Raw genomic sequence first — 16,268 nt, forward strand, 5'->3', positions numbered from 1 at the left:
GAAACAAAACTCCCCCCTCCCCCCCCCGTGACGGCGCCGCTCGCAAATCTCATTCATACACCAAGCACACTCTAGAGTTGAAACAAGTGCAAGTTCCTCAATGACGCCGGACAAACAGCCGAAGGCAAGCCAGCAGACAGAAAGGACACCAAGGGGCCCCACACGTGCTTGAAGTTTTTATATTTGCCTATAAATATATCCGCCATTCTCTCGAGACTCAGAAGCCTCCACAGTCTGGAGTGCCAAAGGGAAACCGCCGGGGCCTCCTTACGTTTCCAGGCCGAGGCCAGCGTGAGCTTGGCCGCGCCGAGACACAGCCATAAGATCTTTTTGTCAGCTCGCGATTGGTGTTCCAGGCCAGGATCTCTCAACCCCAGCAAAACGAATTCGGGGGAGTCATCGATAGGGTACTGCAAAATGTCTTTAATATGCGATAAGATCTCGGCCCAGAAGGGCTTAATGATCGGGCAATCCCACCAAACGTGGCGGAAATCCCCCAAGAGGCCGCAACCCCTCCAACACCTGTCCGTGGCCGCCGGGAAAATGCGATGAAGTCGGGCCGGAACCATGTACCATTGCGTTAGGGTTTTGTAATGGGCTTCCCTCAAGAGTACGGAGTGGTTAAACTGCGTCATGTCCTTCCAGAGCGCCGACCATTCTCCGTCAGTGATATCCCTCCCCACCATCTCCTCCCACTGCTCCATGTAACGCGGTCTAGGGGAAAGGGCCGAGCGGAGCAGCAGCTGATATAAAAAGGAGATAGCCCCCTTCATGGCCGAGGTCTTCAGGAGAAAGGCCTCAAAGTCGGATAAAGGTCTCGTCGCTGCTTCACGCACCGCGGGTGAAGTGGCCCAGTGTAGCAGTTGTAAATGCCGATACCTTTCCCCCGGCGGCACTTGATAGTCCCGCATGCAGTTCTCGAACGTCAAGGGGTCGGGGCCATGGAACAAGTGAAGTAATGCCCGGCATCCCCCCTCCCTCCAAACGTCAAAGGGGCCCTCTGTGAGCGCCGGGGAAAACTCCGGATTAAAATGCAAAGGGGTGAATGGGGATGGGAAGGTCGTCCACCTCTCGTCACTGGCCAGTGTGTCCCAAACTTTCAGCGTGGTCCCCGTGGGGGTACTAATGTACGCGTTTACCGGGCGGTCTCGCTTCGGCTTCCACGCTAGGTCCCAGATGGACCGGCCTGCCACACTCCGGTCCATGTGCAGCCAGTGTTTGTCAGAGAACTGCTGTGACCACTCCACCATAACTCTAAGTTGGGCCGCCTTGTAGTAGAGGTGGAAGTCCGGAAGGCCTACCCCTCCGTCATTCCGCAGGCGCCGCAGAAGTGTAAATGAAAGCCGCGCCCGACCACCTTGCCAGATAAATTTCAACATCATCGATTTGAGTTGGCTAAAGAAGGTAGAGGGCAGTGGAATAGGCAAGGCTTGGAACAGGTATAGATATTTGGGGAGAAGGACCATTTTGACAGCATGTACCCGTCCCAGCCAGGACAGGAATCTAGGCTTCCATTTCTCCAGCTCCACGCGTGATCTGGCCATGAGGGGCGGGAAGTTGGCCGCAAAGAGACCGCCCACTGTCGGGGTGAGGTGTACCCCGAGATATAGCAGGGAGCCCGAGGCCCAGGCCAACGGCGTCGTCGCCTTCACCCGTGTCACCTCGGCCTGAGATAGAGTCAGGTTCAGGACATGCGATTTGCCATAGTTGACTTTGAAGCCGGCCACCGCCTCAAATTCCAGCAGTATATCACGAACATACGGAAGGGAGTTAGCGGGGTCGGCCAACGACAAGAGGACATCATCCGCAAACAGGGTGATCTTGTGCTGTTCCCCAGCGAACGGGATGCCCTTCACCCCCTCATGCTCCCGGACTGCCAGCGCCAGAGGTTCAATGCTGAGTGCAAACAGCAAGGGTGAGAGGGGACATCCCTGCCTAGTGCCCCGCGAGTGTTGGAAGAAGGCCGACAAGTGGCCGTTCACCGCCACCCGTGAACGCGGGCTGCAGAAGTTAGCACTTACCATCGCGATAAAGCGATCGGAAAACCCAAATGCCCGCAACGTGTGGAAGAGAAAGCCCCAGTCCACGCGGTCAAAAGCCTTCTCCGCATCCAGCCCCACCAAGACCGCTGGGATGCGGAACCTGTCCGCCTTCTCTATAAGGTGGATGACCCTCCGGGTGTTATCATGCGTTTGGCGGCCTTTGATGAAGCCCGATTGGTCCGCATGGATAATCGACGGCAGCAGGTCTTGCAGGCGGCTCGCTAATATAGCTGAGTAGAGCTTGGCGTCGATGTTGAGTAAGGCTATAGGGCGGTATGAGGCACACCGCTCCGGGTCCTTCCCCGGCTTCGGCAGGACCGTGATCACTGCTTCCGCCAGGGTCCCAGAATTCACCCCAGGTCCAGCCATGTCGTTAAAGAGGGCGGCCAGGAAGTCACACACCTCAGTCGCATAGGTCTGGTAAAAGACAGCGGTGAACCCGTCGGGGCCGGGGGCTTTGTGTAGTTTCAGGTTTTTAATAGCCGCGAGGACCTCCTCCCTTGTGATCGGAGCCTCAAGTAAATCATTCCAGGCCCCCGACACCTGCGGAAGCGATAAGCGCTGCAAAAAAGCGCGTTGATCAGCCGCGTCCAACTCTTCCCCCGCGTACAACGCAGCGTAGAAGCGGCCAAAGATATCAGCCTTCGCTCCGTCATCGTGCTGGAGCACTCCTGCCACGTCTCTAATCCCACCTACGTATTCCCGCTCCCTCTTGTCCTTCAATTGCCGGGCAAGGTGTCTACCAATCTTGTTGCCCCCAGAGTAGGAGAGCCGGCCCAGCCGCAACAGTGTGAGTTCCGCCCTATTCGTGTAGTGAGACTTCAACTTGCCCCGTACTGCCGTCAGGGGACGTAGGGTCACCCTCGAGGGATTAGCTTTGTGTTCCCTCTCCAGCGTGAGCACCTCTGCCTCCAGCGCTTCCCTCTCCTTCCTACGTAAGGCGTTCAATTGTGAGTTGAGGCCCAGGCACGTCCCCCTGATCGTCGCCTTAAAGGCGTCCCAGGTGGTCATTAGGGACGTGTCCGAGGGAGGGTTGCTATCAAAAAAGTCCCGGATGGCCTGACGCAAGGCCTGATGGGATACATCGTCTCGGACTACCGAGGCCGGGAAGTACCATTTCCGGTTCGCGGTGTCCGGCGGTGACCACCGAAGCGTGAGCACTAGAAGACTGTGATCTGAGACAGAAATCGGGAGAATGGCGGCATCTAAGATGTTCCCTCTAAGGGACTGGCTGAGGAAGACGTAGTCCAGGCGGGAGTAGGAGTGGTGCACATGGGAAAAGAACGTATAGTCCTTCACAGCAGGGTGAAAAAACCTCCAACCATCCACCAGCCCCATCTCTTCCACCCCCCTCTGTGTACTCCCCGAGAAAACCCCCGTGTCCGCCCTTCGACCCCCAGAGCTGTCCATCTCCCCATCCCAAACCAAGTTATAATCACCCAACATGAATACAAGTCCTTCCGCAAAGTCCCCCACCTTCTCCAGCAGCTCCTGCAAGTACTTATTTTGGCCAGAATTAGGCAAGTAGAGCACCACAAACGTACACAACCTGCCCTGGATGTGCCCCTTGACCATCAACCACCGTCCTTCTCTATCAGTGCGGACTCCCACAGGCTGAAAATGCAACGCTGCCTTAAACATTAACGCCACCCCCCGATGCTTCGTGACAGCTGAGGACCTGTACACAATGGGGTACGCCCTGTGTCGGAGCCGCATTTCATCCTTTCGAGCTAAGTGGGTTTCCTGGAGCCCCACCACATCAAGGTGATGGTCTACAAGGTATTTCAGGACCTTCTGTCTCTTCTGAGGGGAATTCAAGCCTTTGACATTCCAAGTGCCTATACTAATCGGCATGATAAACACCTCCCAAAGATCTTGCTATCAGAAATACAAAATGGCGACCAACCATCCTTCCACCCCTCCCCCCCACCACGTGCTCCCAAGCGTTCCCAGAACCGTCGCAGGTGCAGCCCCTCTACAGCATGGCGCGTATTCCACCACTCATTCTCTACATTCATCCCCAAAGGCCTGCCGTCACGGCCCCCCCTCCCCCTCCCCAACAGTCCCCCAACCAAAACCCCCCCGAACCAACACAGAACATTGTGCAAAAATGGAAAAAAAAGTGCAAAAACCATACTCAACGGGATCAGTAGGCCGAAGTTCGTAGGAAGCCCCCAATCGAGTGACAGGCCAGAGGAATGAGGCCACTATTCCCTTTGGCCGTAATCAAGGTCGTCTCCACCAGAGTACTTGTACACCCTCGATCAGAAGGCCCGAGCCTTCCCGGCGCCAATCCGCCATTTTGGGGCTCACGCCGCCCCAGAGCTGAGCTGTGAAGCAGCCAACGTGGCCGACGCCACCGAAGCGACCGCTGCTCCTCGTTCCTGCAGGCTAGTAGAGAGGTCCGGGCGTTGTCTTGCAGGGGATCCGGCGGGAGAGCGCCCTACCCTGTGCCAGGAGTTCGATCGGCGGCGCCGCCGAGATGGGGAGGCCGCCGTGGCCTGCGATGATGGAACATCCGCCAATCCCAGGAGCTCCTTTGCCGCCTGAAGTGTGCGCACTTGGGCCAGGCGGTTCTGCCATCTGAATATTATTCTGAAAGGGTGCCCCCAAGAGTAGGCAATCCCCCTCTCTTTCAGGAATGCTGTGATAGGACGGAAGTCCCTTCGTTTTTGTAAGGTAGAGGCCGCCAAGTCCTGGAACAGCTGGGGTCTATGGCCACGGAATTGCAATGAGTCGATGGTCCTGGCCTTCCGCAGTATCCTCTCCTTGAGTTGAAAATCGTGGACGCACACCAGTATGTCGGGGGGAGGACCCCCCCCTCGCCGCGGCAGGCCCACCCTGTGCACCCTGTTCATCCGTATCTCCTTCGTGTCCTCCTCGTCTAAGACCTGGAGGAACAGCTCCTGTACGTATCCCCGGAGGTCTCCCGCCTCACCGTCCCAGGGCACCGCCCGTATACGGATGTTGTTCCTACGGGAGCGGTTTTCAAGGTCTTCCGTATGCAATTGGAGGTCCAGGTTCTGCTCGGTGAGGCGGATAATGTCCTGCTGGAGCATATGAACATCTGTGGCGACGCTCAAGTCCCTGTCCTCCAGGGTCGCCACCCTCTCACCTATGCCGTCCACGTCCCTCCGCACCTCCCGCAGATCGGAGGCGAGCTGCGACCTGAGTTCCGATATGTCCTCCTTGATGGAGGCAAACAGCTCCGACATGAAGGCCTTCGTCACCGGAGCTTCTTCATCAGATTGCCTTGATGACCCACTTGCTCCAGGGGAGGCCGGTTGTTGGGAGGCCTTGTCCTTTCCCTGGTTTCGTTTGCGCTGCACTGTAGACATGACGCCCTGTGTCGACTCCACGTGGCCAAGGATGCAGCGGAGGCTGCCGGCGGGCCAAGCACTCGGTTCCTTCCTTCGCCTCCAGTCGTTTCCAGGCTCCTCGCCCCCAGGCACTCGACTGTGAGCGTCTTCTGTATCCCAGACGGGAGTTCCAGGGGGCCAGCGATCTGCCGCCCCGGTCCTCCAAGCTTCCGCCACCAATGAGCGATAGAGTCACTCCTGTGCCCCGTCGTCGTCCGGCTCCGTGCAGCGACCCGGCCCTAGGCTCGGACAGTTCAATCAAGCCGCAGGCGCCACCCACGTGGGGGGCCAGTCGATGGCGTTAGCAGGGGGCCACCGGTTGTGCAAGTGGCGCTACTCGGCCAGGGGTCCTCTCCCAGGCGTGGCGGGGTATGAGCCGGGTCTCGCCGATAGAACTTCCCTCGTCCAAACTCCGGTCCGCTCAGCCGTCCGTCTGCTCCAGTGCCTGCAGGCGGATCTAGGGCCCCGCCCCTCGACCACGCCGGGCCGCGATAGTTGGAAAGCCCGGGGTCTCACAGGCCGTAGGCTGCGAACGTCCTCGCAGGCGCTCTGGGGGTCCCACCGCTCCGGGGACCCCGCCAACGTCCGCCGCTCTGCTAGGCGAACGTCTCCGCCACCTTAGGGGCTCGTGGGTGCCCCCAAAATCGTGCTATTAGTTGCTATGTTGGATCAGCGCCGGAGCGGCACGGAAAGGCGTCCTACTCCGCCGCCATCTTGGCCACGCCCCCAGCTGGAGGTTTTTTAATGGTTAACACTGAAATGTTTGCTATGAGAAGTATGGTAATGCAAAATCGACTTGCTTTAGATATAATCTTGGCAAAAGAAGGAGGAGTCTGTGGAATTTTAAAAGTCCAACACTGTTGTACATACATTCCTGATAAGAGTCAGAACATTGAGAGATACATTACAAATACATCACAATTGCATAAATAAATAGAACCACTAGAAGTAGAAGGTGTTCTTGAGAAACTTGGTAGAAGTTTATCAGCAGTTAGAAATTGGTTTATGAAATAAGTAGATCTATTATAGATAAAATACTAATACCAGTAACTGTAATAATAATAGTGATCTTAATTTTGAGATTAAGTTGTCAATGTAGGCAGAGAAGAAATGTCAAAAGGTCTTTGAAGAAAAACATGACAGGGAAAGAGAAAAAGGTGACATTGAGATGGAACAAATTAAAGAAAAGTTTTATCAGGATACAAAGTAATTAGAAGAAACAGAAATGTAACAAGTACTAATTAAAAGAATTTGAAACATGTTGAGATATACATTTTCTAAATTTTGGGAGATATTTGGTGATAAAATCACCAAAGGGGAAGTTGATGGAGCAAGGTGGAAACAAAACTTTTTGTATACCCCATGTGAAATTAACTTTCCATAACAGTAATAAGTACTAAATGTGTGGTTTTGAAATTAACCAACATAGAATAGAATGCACACACAAATACACGTGGAATACTAATTTGCATGGAATTGCTAAACATAATTTACTAATTTGTCATATATTGTGTCATAAAGAGTACGCATTTGTTATAATCTATTTGAGAATTGCATGAATGTGCTTTTGTCTGTTTATTTGTGGCATAAATCATGTAGATTGGTAAGTCAAATCACACATATATGTTGCTTAAAGCTAGGTAAATACTAACCGGGATATCATTAGAAAGGGGGAGGTAAACCGAAAGGGCTTTATTTCTTTAATTTACATCTATTCGTGTTTGTTTCTGTAATAGTTCCTTAATTAAGGCCTATGTGAGCCAATAAAGATGGATGCTGACTGGAATTCTGAGATGGCGGTAGAAGTGCGCAGGCGCCAGATCGGAGATGCGAGCTGCCTGTGACTGAGCTGTATTGGCACCTGATCGCAGAGTATTGTGACTCCAGACAGAGGGCACTTCCGATCTTGATCCCAGAAAGTGAGTGGACTATATTTCTTTATTATATAAACCTAATAGCTCAGTCCCATTTCAGATTCCTGTAATAGAGGAGGCTGGTTGTTGCGATTATGGTCCGACATCAAGGGCTGAAGTGATGGGTTACATAAAGAACGCTAGAACCTCTGGTGCTCAAGGCCCTGATGGTATACCGATCATGCTAATTAAACGGGATCCAGTCGCATGGGGAGCTTTCCTGGTGCCACTGTTTGACTTTTGTTTTCAATCGATTAGCATTCCCTCATCTTGGAAGGGAAGTATCATAGTCCCGCTGTATAAAAAGGGCTCAAAAAGGTCATCTACTAGCTTCAGACAGATTACGCTGCTAGACGCTGCGGGCAAATTATTTGCAGAAAGTATACTTCAGCATTTGCAGCAGTGGGCCCAAGACCAGAGCACCGGCGGAACAGGCAGGTTTCAGAAAGAACCACGGAATGCTGGATAACATTGCGGTCGTTCAGACTATTGTGGGGAAATATGTTTTTACAAAAGGCTTGTTGGTCTACACAGCTTTTATTGATTTGACAAAGTGGATCGTCAGACGCTGTGGAGAAAGCTCTTTCATCTGGGTATGCCTTACCATCTCCTGGGCCTCATAATAGAATTACACACAGACACTTGGTGTCAAGTGATGATGGGTGGCTCGCAGGGGCTCTCCTGCAGGATTAATACACATAATGGCCTCAAGCAGGGTTGCCTGTTAGCCCCTCTTCTGTTTTCTTTTTATATTTATGACCTCCAGGTGAAAGTAAACTCAGCGAAGGGGGATGCCCCTAGAATTGGTACAATGTCTATTGGCACTCTACTATATGCAGATGACGTTGCTAACCCCCATTGGTTTGCAGCGTCGCCTGGATGCCTTGACTAATTATGCGGAGGAGCATTGTTTGAAAATCAACATTGCCAAAAGTAAAATTTTAGTCTTTCGCAAGAAAGGTCTTAGAATAAAGAAAGGGTACAAATGGCTTTTGGGGCAGGAAGAACTTGAATTGGTCAATGCGTACCTGTATTTAGGGAAGGGTTTTTCAAAAAACGGGCGTGACTCAGAGCACATCAACCGGTGTGTTGGTAAGGCCGCCTCCCAGGCTGGAGCTCTAAATAGATTTTATAAGACCTGTGGGAGACGTCATTTTAATCATGTTCTGTCAGTGTTTACGGTTAAAATTCCCCCGACTTTAACCTATGCTGCAGAAGTTTTGGATAGGAATTACTGGCTCTCTTTCGATAAGGCTGAAGGCCGGTTTTTCCGTCAATTTTGTAATTTAAATTCCATGGCAGCCCCACATGTTCTTCGTTTGGAATTCCATTTAGTTTCTTCTTACACTTCTTACCTAGCAGCGGTCCTGAGGTGGGGGAACTCTCTTTGTTGGGGTGTTGAGGGCACGTTAAGGGCCGCTTTGAAGCTAGAAATTTTTGTAAAATTAAAAGAGAAATCAGCTTTTTTTTAGATCTTTTGCTCATGCAAACCATCTATTTGAGCTCAATTTAAATAGTGACTCACCCATCCCAAAGTCTGTACTGAAGTCGTTTTTAAAGAGGTCTGTAAGCATGATTAGTACAACAAGAGATATAGCTTTAAGTCATCCTAAAGTTCGAAACAAGGTGATCTGTGTGAGTGCGATGGGGAGCGGACCCCAGCCCTATCTCTCATGGAATGTTCCACATGGCATCAGAAGATTAATACTTCTTTTAAGAATGAACCTATTGCCCTTGAGAGACGTAACGGGCATTTGGGAAAAAACTCCTAGAGATGAGAGAATTTGTGAACTGTGCTGCTCCCAAATACAGGATCTCAATCATGTGCTATTTGTGTGCCCAGAACTTTTAAGGGCAAGGCGTATGTTTTTGAGACCCTCTTTTATTAAATTTAATATTTGTTCCACTGAGGAGGCCCGATCTTTTGTGTTGTCCCCTCTCAATGAAATGATCTGCCATAGAATATTTAAATTTTTTAAAACATGTCTGGTTATTTATTAGAATTTCTGAATTTCGTCAACAGGTCAATGCCTGTGATTTAAACGGGCAGGTACGTCCATATGAAGTGGAGCCTGGTGGTGCAGGGTTCATGTCGTTGCTCGTGTCTCGCCGAAAGAGTGTACCATTTAAATCTCATCATTATCAGACAGCCACACAACGGCTGTCTCGACACCCGCAAACCGGGTTGGAATTATCACGGGTCCTTCAATACCCGCACTACATGCTTTAAGCCCTGAAGAGTCACAGGCATTGACCTGTTGATGAAACACGTGTCGGCTGTCGTTGTTTTCCTCTTGAACATCTTCACATAAACATCCCTTAAGAAAACCACCGGTGTCGACTGTATCACATTTCCAAAATTGTATTAACTTTTGAGTCTATACGTGTGCCCAGGATTTGTTCATGTTTGTTTGGCGAAGAGCTATCAGCTCTTCCCTCATTCAGGGGTTTTGGGTCTACCTCTGACCTGGTAGCACCACATGCTTTCGTTCCCCATTCTGTCAGTATCCTACAAGGTTACCTGCCCAAGCGCCACTTTCCTGCTACCCTAAAACCCTGTGCAGAATCAAGTCTTTATTGCTGTTTCTACAACCAACATCTCACCTTCTTAGTGTGTGGGTGTCTGCATCCTCGTCAATTTATATTAACTTACCGTCCCAATCAAGTCTTTATTGCTGCTTCTAAGCAATTTCTCCTATCAACATCTTCCAAAGTCATTTAATTAACCAAACCTCTGAGATTCTTTATTAAGCATTTATTTTTTTTATTGGATTTCATTAATATATTCTCTGTTTTACCACCTCTTTTCAGGTGTGGCCTCCTCACAGAATATATTACATCCTCCTCCGTCCTTGCAAAAACCAGGTAAACTTGAAATTAAGTGGAAACAATGGCTATGCAACTTTGAGAGTTACCTGGTTGCCATTGACAGTCTTGATTATTCTCCTAACAGGAAACTTGTCTTGCTTTTTAATCATCTAGGTGTCGCAGGGCAGAATGTTTTTGACAATCTTCCCGTTATACCTCGCCCTGCAGGGGATTCTGTTTTGAATGTATACATAGAGGCCAAAGCAAGACTTAAAAAACAGTACTCTGATGAACCCAGTGTATTGTTAGAAGCATCATTTTGTTATGCGTAAACAAGCATGTGATGAAACTGTTGAAGAGTATATAGCTGTGTTATGTGTGCTAGCTGCTCCTTGAGAATTTGAGTATTCAGTTGGCAACTATATAGGGGGTCAATTTGTTTTTAGTTGTTTCCCCCAAAGAAATGTAGAAGAGGCTACTTACCTGTCACAATCCTTCCATTTCTGTTGTGATTGACATTGCTAAAAGTACTGAACATTCCATTCTTTCTACCCAAGCCCTAGCCTCTCATGAGAAACACCCTAACTGATGATAACACCATTGCAACGGTTACATTTAACAAGGACAGGAAGAAACAACTGCTATGTGATCGCTGTGGCTCTAAATCCCATATTGGTAACAATCCCACATGTGCTGCTATTGGCAAAAAAAAATTGAAAATGTTGACATTTTTTTCACTGTTTGCAGATTACAAAGCACTGTCAGCAAAACAAGTATACATGCTGTTCATCTACATTATGGAAGTAGTCAAGACACCCCTGACACTACTGTTCGTGATTGTGCATTCAATTGGTCTAATTTTGTTTTCACCATTGAAAACGGACAAGATTTGGGGGCAATAGAGGGTCCTTTTGTCAAGCTTTAATTGGAGAAAAGTCTCTGCAAGTCATGGCAGATTCAGGTGCGCCTATTACTGTTTTAGCCAATTCCACTATTTATTCATTGTGGTTTGCTGCGTTTGAACTCAATGCTCCTGATATCTGTCCCCAAGCATTTGGTGATAAAGAAATTGATCTTCTTGGATATTTCTTTGATAACGTAGAAATTTTAGGTAGGAAAGTACGTAGCAAGATTTATGTAGCCGTTAACGGGATAGGCCTAGTGGGTTGGATGGACTTGGCCAAACTGGGCATTTATCTTAAACCAGGCCACAAACATCCCATTGTCTTAGGAGAAATGCCTTTGTTATGTTTTTTGGATGATTCCACAAATTAAGGGCCCGATTCACAGAATGAACTTAAGACTCAATCCTAAATTTACTACTATTTTGATATTCACAGAATGCACTTACTACTTTTGGCATTCACAGAATGCACTTACTACTTTTGGCATTCACAGAATGAACTTACTACTTTTGGTATTCACAGAAGTTAGGATTTTGTCTTAAGTTTGTCTTAAGACAGACTTAAGACAGACTTAAGACAAACTTAAGACAGACTTAAGACAGACTTAAGACAAAATCCTAACTTCTGTGAATACCAAAAGTAGTAAGTTCATTCTGTGAATTTCCAAAAGTAGTAAGTGCATTCTGTGAATGCCAAAAGTAGTAAGTGCATTCTGTGAATACCAAAATAGTAGTAAGTTTAGGATTGAGTCTTAAGTTCATTCTGTGAATCGGGCCCTATGTTTTGGCCAGCAGTTTTTAATGATGAAATAGTAACAGTTAATGGTTTTGAACATGAGATAAGGTTAAAGAAAATTCTGTGACCGTTGTAATTCATTCATATACTGGGCTACTTCTTATCGCCTCGCTGGGACAAACAAGAATGATTTGATTACTTGCACAGTAATAATATTTTGTGTTAATAAAAAGATGGAATACAGAAGATAGAATAAGAAATGGATGTCTTTATGAAAGAATATTGTTATTTACTATGTATTCCATCTTTTTATTAACACAAAATATTATTACTGTGCAAGTCAAATCATTCTTGTTTGTCCCAGCGAGGCGATAAGAAGTAGCCCAGTATATGAATGAAATTATCTGAGCTATTTATCTGAATATTCTATCAATTCTGAGCACCGGTCAATAATCAGGTAAATGCTCTCACAACTAGAAGGTACCCTACCTTAACTGGCTCAACTAAAAATGCACACTAAAGAAATAATGTTTTCACTATGCAGGTTCTCTATCAATCCGCAAACTGACCTAGATGGCAAATTGATTATTATCCTCTTCGCATCAAATATGTTCTTTTGCTTATAATAGGTAAGCTTTTCTCCAAAACTATAAATGTTACAACTATAGCCAAAGTAGAATAGTAATAGAAATATAGGTGAAACACAGTATAACCTTACCCTCATAGCGATGCCATATATTGCTATGCCACGTATTAACCTGTCATAAACAACATTCTTTACATAGAACAGCGAGCAACATCTAAAGTTAGATCCCTATAATCATATCTGGAAGGGGTCATATATCCATACCTTCCGTGTTCTCTCTACTTTAGTAAGCCATATATCTATGCCATCTGTGCATCTTTTTCTTTTTTCTTTCTTTATCTGCTCTCATTGTTTGGAGTGAGACATTAGTATCATATATACGATACTGTGAATAGATAGAAATGAACAGTATATTGTCTTTAGTAAGATAACATTCATTAAAATGAGTCTCTTATGATGTACTGTACTCAGCTTTTGGGCAGATGTATCAAATTGTTTAGGATATGTTAAAAGTCGGTATTATCAACGATGAAAATAACCAACTATGAGCACATGTTAGAAAAATCTTGGCACTAATTGTTATGTACATAGTAATACAATATTGTAAAATCAATTTTAAAATCTTTTTACAGTGTGATGGTACAGTCCTGAGGAAGGCACACAAGTGTCGAAACGCGTCGACAAAAAACAGGAAACCATCTATCTTTTATATCCAATGAACTATTCATTTGATTGAAAATATGCATATAGTTATATGCCACTAATCCTTTTATCTTTTTTGTATAATTATGCATCAATTTTATCAAATATCATGTTATTAAATTTGTATCTTTATATGTACATGCAATGGTGTAGTATCTTTCTTTAAATATGTACTGATTTATTTCTTCATGTGTTAGTTGGTTCAGGAAATTTGCCTGGGTAATTTTTCTCACACTTGTTCTATGCCCTGACCCAGGAATTCAATCTGTATCAGGGGGTCCTTTGTTATTTCACACTACTTTTCACACAGTGTGGACATTTATTTTGAGCACTATTTTTGTTTGATCTTATGGAGGTCCCCTCGCGCTGGCAGTACACTCTCAAGCACAGCAACCTTCGTCGTTGGAGTCACGTTTTTTTTTCTTTATGTGGAGAGTGTTTTACTTTGCCCTGAGTGTTTCTTGACTTATTCAGAGTGCTGTTGGGACTTGGCCGTTCTCGAAGTTATAAGTATGAGTGGCAGCCCCTCAATTACTGTTTTTCCTGTATCCTTTAATTTGGAAAAGCACACGGGCGCACGTACGACTTTGAAGGTGCGAGTGGCCGCCTCTCCATCATTGCTGTGATGCACACGGGGCGCACGAACAACTGTGAAGGTGCGAGTTGCCGCCCCTCCATCACCGTTGGGCTGACATGTTTAAATTTCGAAATGTACACGAGCTGCGCACATCTTACCTGTACACGAGCGGCACCCCGTCATTTCTCTAGGACGTCTGTCTTGCCTTGGCTGCCCTCAGAAGTCTTTGCGCAGCAACGTGCCTTGAGCCATCCTGTGTGCGTCGTGCGGACGTACCGCCATCTTGGGTTTGCATTACCCTTGTCAGTTTCCGGCAGCCTTCTATGCAGTTCTCCCGCACAAGCGTTGCCAACCACGGTGTTATTTTTTTTCAATAAAGTTACAAGTGTCGGGCAGTTTTGCAGATTCGTTGGTGCCTGCTCTGCGACTGGCCGATTTACTGGGGTTGTGGACTGTGGAATTCTCAACAGGGACTGCAGGGACTGTGGATGTCTCAACTTTTGAAGAACTCCTGCAGCTGTCTTCTTGTTTTGGTCGGAGGTTTTCTGCATGTCACCCCTCATCAGAACTTTTGGACAATTCTGCCTAAGAAGACCTCGGGTGAGATATCGCTCACCGGAGCTGAATTCTTTTGTTTATTTTTATGCTTATGCTTCAACTTATTTGTTTTTCAGTGTATGTTGTGGGTTGGTGTGTGTGTTGAGCATAATGGTTTATTATATTTACCTTTGGGAGGTTGTTGTATGTCAGTGGTTGTTTTATGCTGTACCCTATCATTGTGAGTTTGTGTTGGGTTCCTAAGGCAATGTTTTAACCCTATGGTGTTCCCTTATTTAGGGGAGGGTCTGTGGCCAGTCAATATCATATTTTGAAACTAGGGCGATGTTGTACCTTATGGTGTACCCTGTATATTTATTTATATAGGGGACGTTTGGTCTCACAGGGTGTGTTTCCTGTGTTTCACCCTGCTTTGCCAGCTTGGGTGTTTGTGTCTAATTAATGCCCCATCCGTGTACTTAGGGTTAGTACTTATGGTGTACCCTTACTTAGGGGAGGTCGTGGGGTTGTGGTGCCAGTCAGTGCCTACATTTTGTTTCCTAGGGTCTTGTTGTTACCCTTTGGAGATGTTACGTTGCGCACTTTCACGTGGTGTACCCTTTTATTAGGGGAGGTTGTCTGCATGTAACTATTTTGTTTGAAAGTTTCAAGGATTAGTATCCTTTGTGTACCCTTTTCTGGGGAAGGTGGTGTGCGTTGTCAGTGCCGCCATTAAGTGATGTTGCGTTGAACAATTTCTACATTGTTCAATTGTGTACCCTTTTGTTAGGGGAGATTGTCTGTGTTGGTCTAAGTTGCATCACTCTATGTGGGTAGTCGGGGTGCGTTGTCAGCTCTACCTCTTGGTGTAGTTGCGCCACTATTGTCAGTGTGTGGCTACTGTGTGCTTTGTTCCTGGGGTGTTAGTATCCTCTGGTGTAACCTTTCCTGTGGAGTTGTTTTGTTCCACAGTTTAAAGGTTGCCTTGTTAGGTGTACCCTTGGAGGGGAGGTTGTTAGTGCTTGTCATGCACTAATCTTTATTGCAAGGCATGCCCTTTTTCTGTGTAGGTTGCTAGTTCATCTTATTGTGCTTACTTCCATCTGCACACATTTAGTCATTTTGTGGTTTCACCCTACTTGGTTTGCCAGGTTCACTACCTTGTTTTATTAAGGAGGGTGGGCATGTTATGTAATTTGCATTCTTGGGTTTTGTCCAACCATGACCATTTGTGCATCTTATGTATATCTTTCTACATGCCTCTTTTTATTTTCCTTTGCTTCTGCTTTCACGCTTGAGAGTCCTGCTTTTCTAATTGTCTCTTTGACTAGCTCTTGTGTCTACAGTCTCCTCTGAATCCTTCTGCTCCGTCTTGTCTTCTTACTTGCTGTTGTTCGCTAACGGAAGAGGATGTGTGGTAAATGGTTTCTATGTATTTTCCCTCTCTACCACTTTATCAGAATGTCTTGTGACATCATGGAATGTTAGTGTGCCTCACTGTGTTGGGATTGTCAGTTGGTCATCTGAGGCTGAGGAGCTGGTAGCTCTCTCCTGGTGGGGTTTCTCCTTGTAACTTCCTATCCTGTACCCTGCCACCTAACTACTTGTCAATAAAGAGGGATCTTCTACTACACCTGGACTACGCATCCTTGTTTGTGTACCACAGTGGCCTCTCATGAATGAAGTTACCTTTTATGTCAACTTAAGTCGTCAGTGCATTATTGCATTATTTCTGATAAGCACTGGAAAACTGCAGAAAAGCCATGACATCATGTTTCTCCTACCTGATGGGCCTTGGTTGAAAGTAGCCTTAGATTTTGCTGTTTCTTTTATTCTCCTTCCCTCTTGCAACAGATTTCTTATAGTCCTCATTTACTATTGTTCTTAATGGAAGTATTTTTCTTTTGTTGAGTAGGGTTTCACCCAATCTATTTTGAATTTTCTTAAACATGTTTTTTCTCTTGAAGGTACTCCAAGAGAAATTGTGATTGACAATGGTATGTATTTTAGTTATGCACTGATGAAACATTTTCTTTTTGAATCTGACATTAAACATCTCCAAGTTGCCCTATATATAGGGTGACAGCTCGCTGTCCCAGCAGAT

At 46.8% G+C, this 16,268-nt stretch overlaps 1 long non-coding RNA gene across 1 annotated transcript in view; it reads left to right on the forward strand.

Annotated features, from left to right (window-relative positions):
* LOC147727658 (uncharacterized) overlaps positions 1-16,268 on the forward strand; it is an 85,802-nt gene that overhangs the window by 48,112 nt on the left and 21,422 nt on the right. The window contains exons 2-3 of the long non-coding RNA XR_015309336.1: positions 7,138-7,320; positions 10,126-10,179. This is a non-coding gene — a long non-coding RNA (uncharacterized LOC147727658). The remainder of the gene's footprint in view (positions 1-7,137; positions 7,321-10,125; positions 10,180-16,268) is intronic.

Source organism: Lissotriton vulgaris, chromosome 3_1, assembly GCF_964263255.1.
Source record: "Lissotriton vulgaris chromosome 3_1, aLisVul1.2, whole genome shotgun sequence".
NCBI lineage: Eukaryota > Metazoa > Chordata > Amphibia > Caudata > Salamandridae > Lissotriton > Lissotriton vulgaris.